The 9,130-nt window shown below is 33.0% G+C and overlaps 2 pseudogenes; both read right to left on the bottom strand.

Annotated features, from left to right (window-relative positions):
- Positions 1-2,579: 2,579 nt before the first annotated feature.
- Positions 2,580-6,678, bottom strand: LOC149163534 (26S proteasome non-ATPase regulatory subunit 1 homolog B-like; annotated as a pseudogene).
- Positions 6,679-6,750: 72 nt separating this feature from the next.
- LOC149163533 (26S proteasome non-ATPase regulatory subunit 1 homolog A-like) lies at positions 6,751-8,897 on the bottom strand (annotated as a pseudogene).
- Positions 8,898-9,130: the final 233 nt, after the last annotated feature.

Below are 9,130 nucleotides of genomic sequence, written 5' to 3'. Positions count from 1 at the left end.
GTCTCGATAGATCAAGGGTTAAGATAAATATACCCTAATAATGAATTAAAATTGATCTATTCTATATATATGTAAAAAAACATATATCAACTCAACGGTAAGGATGAAATGATAAATTATATATATAATTTATATGATATGCATAATCGTAATATTTTACTTAACATGGGAATTGAAATATTTTATTTATGTTTAACATTGCCAATATTAAATAATAATAAAAATGTTATTGATATATTTTTTTATTACATCTTTCTTATGTTGATGTTCTAGTTAATATTAGAGTTTACTTAATGTGAAAATTGAAATACTTAATTTATATTTACATTGAAATATTTTGTAAATCTCACATATCATTTCTATCTTAAAAAGTGAATGAATTATACATCTTTCTTATTAACAAATATTTTTTTTTTTTGAATAATTTTTTGGCTCTATATATCATGAAGTGTATTTATCGCTCTATATCAATTCCCATATAAATTAAATGGCTAGTAAAAGACAATATCAATCCATGATAAGTATAAAAAAAACTTCATGATACATTTCACTTTGCTAAAAAAAAAAAATCATAAAATTCATCTAAATGATAACTTTATTATTATCATTATAACTTAAACACATATGCATTTAAAAAAAACATATAACAAGATTTTTAACCATAAAGATTCACAATTTGTAAGTAAGCTTTGTTACAATACCATGAGTTATTGATACCACATATTCAAAAACCCATAACTCATTTCATATAAAGCTTGTTCATATGGCATTTTTTTGATTAATTAATTTAACTAAAAGGGAAGGGTATAACTACCATGTAGACCATCTCTACCTTTAATTTGTGAATACTATTGTTCCATGTAGGTTAAATCCCTACCATTCACCTAATAATTATTCACAAATAAATTAAAATTATGGAAGCCTTTGTATAAAATTAATTTATTTAAATATTTTGTTTATGGTGAACATTAAAATATTTTTTCTTATTTCTCTCTATAAAAATATACATAATTTGATATTGAAATATATTATTCATCATTGAATATATATATATATATATATATATATATATATATATATATATATATATATATATATATATATATCACCTCATTTCAACTATATGTTATATACTAAAAAAATTACATCTTTGTCATAATGAGCTATACTACCAATTGCACCACATGTTGCAAAGGAAACATTGTAACGCATGAGCATAGGAAAGAGTAATATAGAAGATAGAAGTAAATTTTTTATGCAATGTTATTTATTTACCATCGTTACTGTGAAAAAGACTTTTGTTGCCCTGTTTCTCATGGCATCATGGAAGTAGTGGTTATCATTTGCAACAATTTCAGGATTACGAATCTTCAAGATATACTTGATGGCAATGTAACAGTCTCAACAAAAATTCATAATGATTGTGAAAAATGTTCCTAACATTTCATTGAGAACCCAAAAGGAAATGGCCAACCTTCCATTAGATTGCACAAAAAATATTATTTTGATTTCTACTAGGTGTAATGTAGCACAAATTTTGTATGACAAACATACCCTTCTTTCTTCATTTTATAAATTAGTTCCACCAATTTTTCTTATATTTTATTTGTTTCATTGAGAAGCCCAAAAGGCAATGGCCAACCTTCCATTAGATTACCCAGAAAATATTATTTATGCTTGCTGCTAGGTGTAATGTAGCACAAATTTTGTATGACAGACATACCCTCCTTTCTTCATTTGATAAATTAGTTCCACCAATTTTTCTTAGATTTTATCTGTTTCTGGATGTGATCTATCATATGTGATGAATGTATGCACCTCATTCTTAATCTCGGTCCAATTGTGTCCCATTTCCTTCTTCACCCCTTTGTCTTTCATCACCTTTCTAATATTGGCTTTATAATCTCATCTACTAGTGGCAACATAGATGTTGGACAATTACACATATGGTCCACTTCAATGTGGTTCCAACTCTGCATGTTTTGCTAGCTCCATGTTGGCATGGATTCTACAAGCACCAAGTAAACTTCCCCAAACCAAAGCACTGGGCATAAATGACATTTCATTGATAAAGTTTAGTGCTTTATCCAAGAGACCAACCCGACTAAGAAGGTCAACCATGCAGTTGTAGTGCTCCTCTATTGGTTGTATGCCATAGTGTTGACTCATTGATTTAAAGTATTTACATCCTTCGTCCACTAGGACTGCATGGATGGAAGCAAAAATGACATCCACATAGAGAAAGGTATGTGCCCATGATTTGTTGGTAAAAGTCTGCATGGTTGCAAGCAGAAATGAAACCCACAAAGAGAAAGGTATGCCCCCATGATTTGTTGGTAAAAGAATCGTTAAAGTTTGGGACAAGCTCAAGATTCAGATCTCTCACTTCATGTTAAAGTGGGTTTGTTCTTCATCAATGTGATGATGGGACTCATGGCTCCCCAGAAATTAATCAATAGAAAATATATGAAACTTTAACACAAGGAAAGCTAACAAGTGAAAAGATCCAAAATGCACCACTAAACAAACCTCAACTTACATGAAACATGGAACTCCACTAACAACAACACTGTTGCATTCTACTGATCTACAAGATTGAAATATACCTGCTTGGTCGCTGATGTAGTAGTGGATTGTGAGACTAATCTTCAAAAGACACCTCATCTTACTACCACATATCACAAAATATACACTAATTGCCATCCTAATCCAAGATTATGCAATTGATAAAAATTAATTCGAAGAATTGAATGAAATTATTGCAGAAACCGACACAAGACATTATGGAATTGTTTCCACTACTTGCAATTCATGTTGTACAGGACTCTCACTAACTGGTGGAAAATTGCCTGACATTTGAACCCAGGGATCGACGGTCTTGGGCAAAGGATGGTTTTTCTCTAGTGGTGCAATGAAAGTGTTTTCTGCAGCATTTAAAACTGTAGATGCCAACCTTTGAATTGGATTAACTCTGACAGAAGCTAAACTATTTATTTACATACAAATGAACAGAAAAGGTGGAAAGTGAGTGTATTGATTTAAATCTTATAATGAAGTGGGATTTTGGAAACCCTGTAGTGTTGTTGATCTAGGTTCCCATAGACTAGCAAATGGATATAACCCTTACAACTTATGGAAGAGCTTTGGAAACAATAAGGATGACAATACTAGCTTTGGAAACTTGAATAAGTGAGGTTTCCTAACAATATGAACCCTAGAAAAAATAATGTATAATAAAATTATCACCAATATGCTGAAACTAAATTGGATTTTCTTTGTCCTAGTTAGAGTTTGCAATTGGATTTTGATTTTCAAGTCAAATTCTTTAGATTTAAGTCATTCTTTCCCCCACGTCCTTCAAAAATACCCACTTGATTTCTCCAGCAAAAGGCACTATAACGCCATCGTTGAGACCATGGAAAGGCTCCATCGGTGTTGGACTTGGCGTAGATCGTGATATCCTATCTCTTTCATTAGTTGTTTTTTGAAATGTTTCAGAAGGCTAAACATGAAGAATCAATGAAGCTCAAGAGAAAAAAAACCTATCTAAACTTATGGACCTGAAAGAGAAAATATTAGGCAGGTATTTCAATGTTTGCTATGACACAAGACCACTCAATTCGTGGCACCCAACGGATATTCATAATTCGCATCGGATAGTGTAAATCAAGTAATTGGTTGAAAGTTGAAGAAATTGGTTTACAGGAGTCGATGGTGGATCCAATGGTCAAAACTTTTTCAATTGTCTAACATTCCATCAAATGGTGCTGAAAAGTGCAAAGTGGAATTCGGGAGAGTTCTTCCCAAATGTAAATGCCTTACGACATAATTATTATTATTGAAGCCTGAAATCCAAGGGTTAATAAAGCCAATTCAAGTCAATTTGGAGTTCTTTGTTGGAAAATTTATATTAATATCCTTTGCATCAGTCAAAATAAACACATCTCGTTCTGATGGCTTGGTGTCCCTTGGTAAAACAAACCAAGAAGGCATTAATTTAATGGGCACATATCTACTCTCTTCAAAAAAATTAATATACTTTTCCTGCACTGGAACAACTCGAGCAGGATTTGAGAGAATTTCACAAGATGGCTCGGCTTCAACTTTCTTTTCAGATGCATTATCCACCTGCAAAAATGAAATTAACCTGAATAAGCATAGAGGAAGAGTGGGTTATTTAGAAGGACAAATATAGAAGAAGCCCAAGATCATAAAATGAAGGAGCAATAAACTTTAAATAATAGCATTAAATTGACCCTGATTCTCTCAATACAACCATGACCATAAACAACAATGGTGTGATACACTCCATTCCTAGATCTCAACTCCAATAGTCTCTACAAAACCTTTGTGCCCATTTTCACAGAAGAAGAAAAAACTATTACATATAATAAGGTGGCAATAAGACAAAGATATCATAAATATGAAATGGGAAATAACCAATAAATGGTGACAAGACTAAAATAGCTATGATATGAAATTTGAAAAATAAACTTCTAACTATAATAACATGTCATTGAATGGTAAAGGAGCTCTACAAAAGGCATAAAGAGATGTTTTCTTATGAACTGCCATTTAATAAGAATATCCCATTTACGTTAAGAACTTGTAAAAGTATGGAATCAAGTTGCAGGTGGCAATTACCTCCATTGCTTCCTCCTCCTTATCACTAGATTTTGGGCCTTTCATGGGTCTTGCTTCACCAGAAATGTTTCCCTCATCCATAGCAGTTTTTTGATATGTTTCTTTCTTTGTTCTCACTTTAGCCTTTGCTGGTAGATACAAAACAATAGTTGGAAGTTTCACAGTAGAAGTTGTTGTTGAAGGTGTTGTCGGATGAATATACTCAAAGAATTTGAGGGCTTGGCATGTGAAAGAAACTTAAATTTTGGGACCTTCATTTCATAATTGAGCCCAATCAAAGCAATAGGTGCAAAAGAGAGTCTCAAAAAAATATACAAGTGGATACCAATACCAAAATTGACTAAATACTACCATAACAACAACAATAATTTTTTCATGCTTAGTCCTGAATGACAAATTAATTGAGACATTCCGACCACTTGCATCTAAAATACCCAAAGCTAAAATTGCACCCATCTTGTTGATGGTGTCTTCATGCTTGTCAAGAATGATCTTCTCAAGTTGATGCCTGAAACGAGAAATAAAAGCGCATTCAAGGTGATCTATTGTAGAAAAACTTGGAGTTTGAATGCAATATAATAGCACCATCAGTCTCTATAGGATATAATTATACCTGTAAATGCCAACATTTATAAGTTACTATTTCAATTGGAAACTTTGCATTAAAAAAGAACAATATAAGTTTAACTACAATGGCAAAAATGAACATTTGTTTGCTAAATAAAAGCTTACGACATTGTATAATAGCATACCTGAAGCTACTTACACGAGGTTCATGTGCCTCATTTGTTTGCACAAGAACCTTAGACATGGCTATAAGGGCACCTTGATGAACAAAATCTATCACTATTGATGTTAATGGTTCCAGCAGCAAAATGGCCTTACTTAATGTTGTGCATGCATAAGAGACCTACTGCCAAGGTTGCTCCATATCTGACATGTGGATTATATGACTCGAACAATAAAGAAAATATTCGTGGGGTCTATTAATTTTTCACATTTTGATTTAGCACTAGCATAAAGGACCAAGACATAATACACTGACCCCCTTGATATTATTCTTCAAATATTGAGCCAAATGCTCCATCAAAATGCAACACAAAAGTTATAACAAATCAATTCTAGAATTGATCTAATAATAAAAATATGGTACACTATAGGATAACATATAAACCTACTCATGTTCGGAGTATAAAACAAATATAAGTGTTAGCACGACAGTTGTTCTCACATCATCACTAACATCGGAAACCACAAAATGCAATAGATGATGAATGGCTTTATGATTGGATGTGCTCTTGTATGTGAGGGCCATAGCATAGAATTGGATCCTGATCATGGGTTATTTGCTCTATAACTGTAGCAGCCTCTTCTTCTCTTCCATAGACAGTTCATGATATTTCAAGGGCCAGACCTCTGTACACAATTGTTTACAAATAAACATTAAAATTTAGTCAAAATTTTAAAATTCAGTAGAATTAGTCAAAGGAAAAATAAATGTTTGAATGGTTCACATGAAATACTTTTCAAAATTCAAAAGTAACCAACAATACCTGATAATATTTTCATGTTGAGTATCATGTGCATATGCAAGCATCTTACTCGCCTTTTCACTTGCAGTTCCAACCATAAGAAAGCCCATACTTATGTTTGAAGCCTCTCCAACAATTTTACTATCTAAGTAAAGAATGTAATGACATCCTCATAAATCTCTTCATCAACAGTTGTCAAACCTAGTGCCAAACATGCACCATGTTGAATTATCTTTTGCAATCACCACAAATTTGTTATATGTGCTTTGAAAACAAATATTTGATTTGAACAAAACATTTTTCATTAGGGGTTCTATACATCAAATAATACCAGTGGCTAAAATTTAGGTGGACACTGGACACTCACTTTAACACTTGTACTATGCAAGCTTTCACAAAGAAACTCTTTAATGCCTTCTCCATGGTTTGCATGGATAAGCCTTAAAGAATACAAAGCTCCACCTTCTGAATATGGGCTTCCACTAGGAATATAAGGAGCCATAAATGTCTACCTTGTTGTAGGTGGAAATTACCTTCGTTGCTTCCCCCTCCTTATCACTATATTTTGGGCCTTTCATGGGTCCTACTTCACCAGAAATGTTTCCCTCATCCATAGCAGTTTTATGATATGTTTCCTTCTTTTCTCTCACTTTAGCCTTTGCTGATGTAGACAAAACAACAGTTGGTAATTTTACTACATAAGTTGTTGTAGGACATGGATAGTCAAATAATGAGGGCTTGGCATGTGAAATAAACTCAAATTTTGGGACATTCAGTTCATAATTGAGCTCAATCAAAGGAGTAGGTGCAAAAGGGAGGCTCGGAAAAATATAGAAGTGGATACAAATACCAAAATTGACTAAAAATTGTCATACCAACAAAAACAGTGATGTTGTCATTCTTAGTCTTGGATGACAACTTAATTGAGACATTCCAACCACTTGCATCTAAAAGTCCAAAAGCTAAAATTGCACCCATCTTTCTCATGGTGTCTTCATTCTTGTCAAGAATGATCTTCTCAAGTTGACGCATAAAGTATGAAATAAAAATGATGTCAGGGTGATTAAAATATCTATTGCGGAAAAACCCGGAGTTTGAATGCAATATAATAGCACCATCCGTTTCTATAAGATATAATTCTATCGTTAAATGGAAACATTCAGAACTGATTATTTCAATTGGAAACTTTGCATTAGAAATTAACAATAGAAGTGGAACTACAATGACAACAATGAAATTTGTTTGCTAAATAAAATCTTAAAACATTCTATAATATCATACCCGAAGCTACCTACCATGAGCTTCACGTGCCTCATTTGTTTCTATAGAACCATAGCCATGGTTATAAGGGCACCTTGATGAAAAAAATCTACCACATTTGATGTTAATGGTTCTAGCAACAAAATGGCCTCACTTAATGTTGTGCTTGTACAATAGACCCACTTCCAAGGCTACTCCATATCTAACATGTGGATTATACGTCTTAGACAGTAAAGAAACTATTCGTGGGGTTTGTTAAAATTGCAGAATTTGATTTAGCACCAACATAAAGGAGCAAGAGGGCATACACTGACCCACTTGATATTATTCTTAAAATATTGAGCCAAATGCTCCATCAAGTTGTAGCACAAAAGTTATAACAAATCAAGTCTAAAATTGATATAATAATAAAAACATGGTACATTGTAAGATAACACATATACTTGCTTAGGTTCGGAGTATAAAACAAATCCAAGTGCTAGTACTATAGTTCTTGTCACGTCATCACTAACATCGGAAACAACGAAGTGAAATAGACGATGAATGGATTTTTTATTGGATGTGCCCATGTATGGGAGGGCTAGAGCATAAATCTCGCCATAGCATAGAATTGGATCCTAATCACGAGTCATTTTCTCTATAAGTGTATCAACCTCTTCTTCTCTTCCATAGACAGTTAATAAAATTTCAAGGGCTAGATTTCTATACACAATTGTTTACAAATAGACAGATTAAAATCTAGTGGAAAGTTTCAACTTGAGTAGAATTAGTCAAGGAAAAATAATTTTTTGAATGATATTTTCACATGAAAGACATTTCAAATTTCAAATGTAAGTAACCAACAACACCTGATAATATTTTCATGTTGAGTACCATGTGCATATGCAAGCATCTCATTAGCATTTTCACTCGCAGTTCCAACTATAAGCAAGCCCATACTTATGCCAAAAGCCTCTACAACAACTGCACTATCTAAGTAAATAACGTTCTTAACATCCTCATAACTCTCTTCATCCGCAGTTCCCAAAGCAGCCAAACCGAGTCCCAAACATGCACCATGTTGAATTATCTTTTGTAATCACAACAAATTTGTTATAAGTGTTTTGAACAACACATTTTTCATTAAAGGTTCTATACATCAAATAATACCAGTGGTTGAAAGTTAGGTGTCATTCACTTCAACACTTGTATTGTGCAAACTTTCACGAAGAATCAAGATCTTTTCAAAATCCCAATAATATGAACCCCAGAAAAAATAGTGTATAATAAAATTATCACCAATATGTTGAAACTAAATGAGATCATCTTCATCCTGGTTAGAGTTTGCAATTGGATTTTGATTTTCAAGTCAAATTATTTGGATTTCATTCATTCTTTCCTCGCGTCCTTCAAAACCACCCACCTAATTTCCCCAACAAAAGGCACTTTAACACCATCCTTGAGACCATGGAAAGGCTCCATCGGCGCTGGACTTGGCGTAGATCGTGATATCCCATCTCTTTCATTCATTGTTTTAATGTTTCAGAAGCCTAAATAGGAAGAATCAACGAAGCTCAAGAGATGAAAACCCTATCTAAACTTAGGGACCTAAAAGAAAAAATATTAGGCAGATATTTCAATGCTTTCCATGACACATGACCTCTCGATTCATGGCACCCAACGACCGAGCATAATTCGCATCAGACGGTGTAAAT

Source organism: Pinus tabuliformis, chromosome 5_1 (genome assembly GCF_031772625.1).
Source record: "Pinus tabuliformis cultivar Carrire ecotype Pingquan chromosome 5_1, CPIR1, whole genome shotgun sequence".
NCBI classification, from domain to species: Eukaryota; Viridiplantae; Streptophyta; class Pinopsida; order Pinales; family Pinaceae; genus Pinus; species Pinus tabuliformis.
This window is presented reverse-complemented; position numbering and strand designations above follow the sequence as displayed.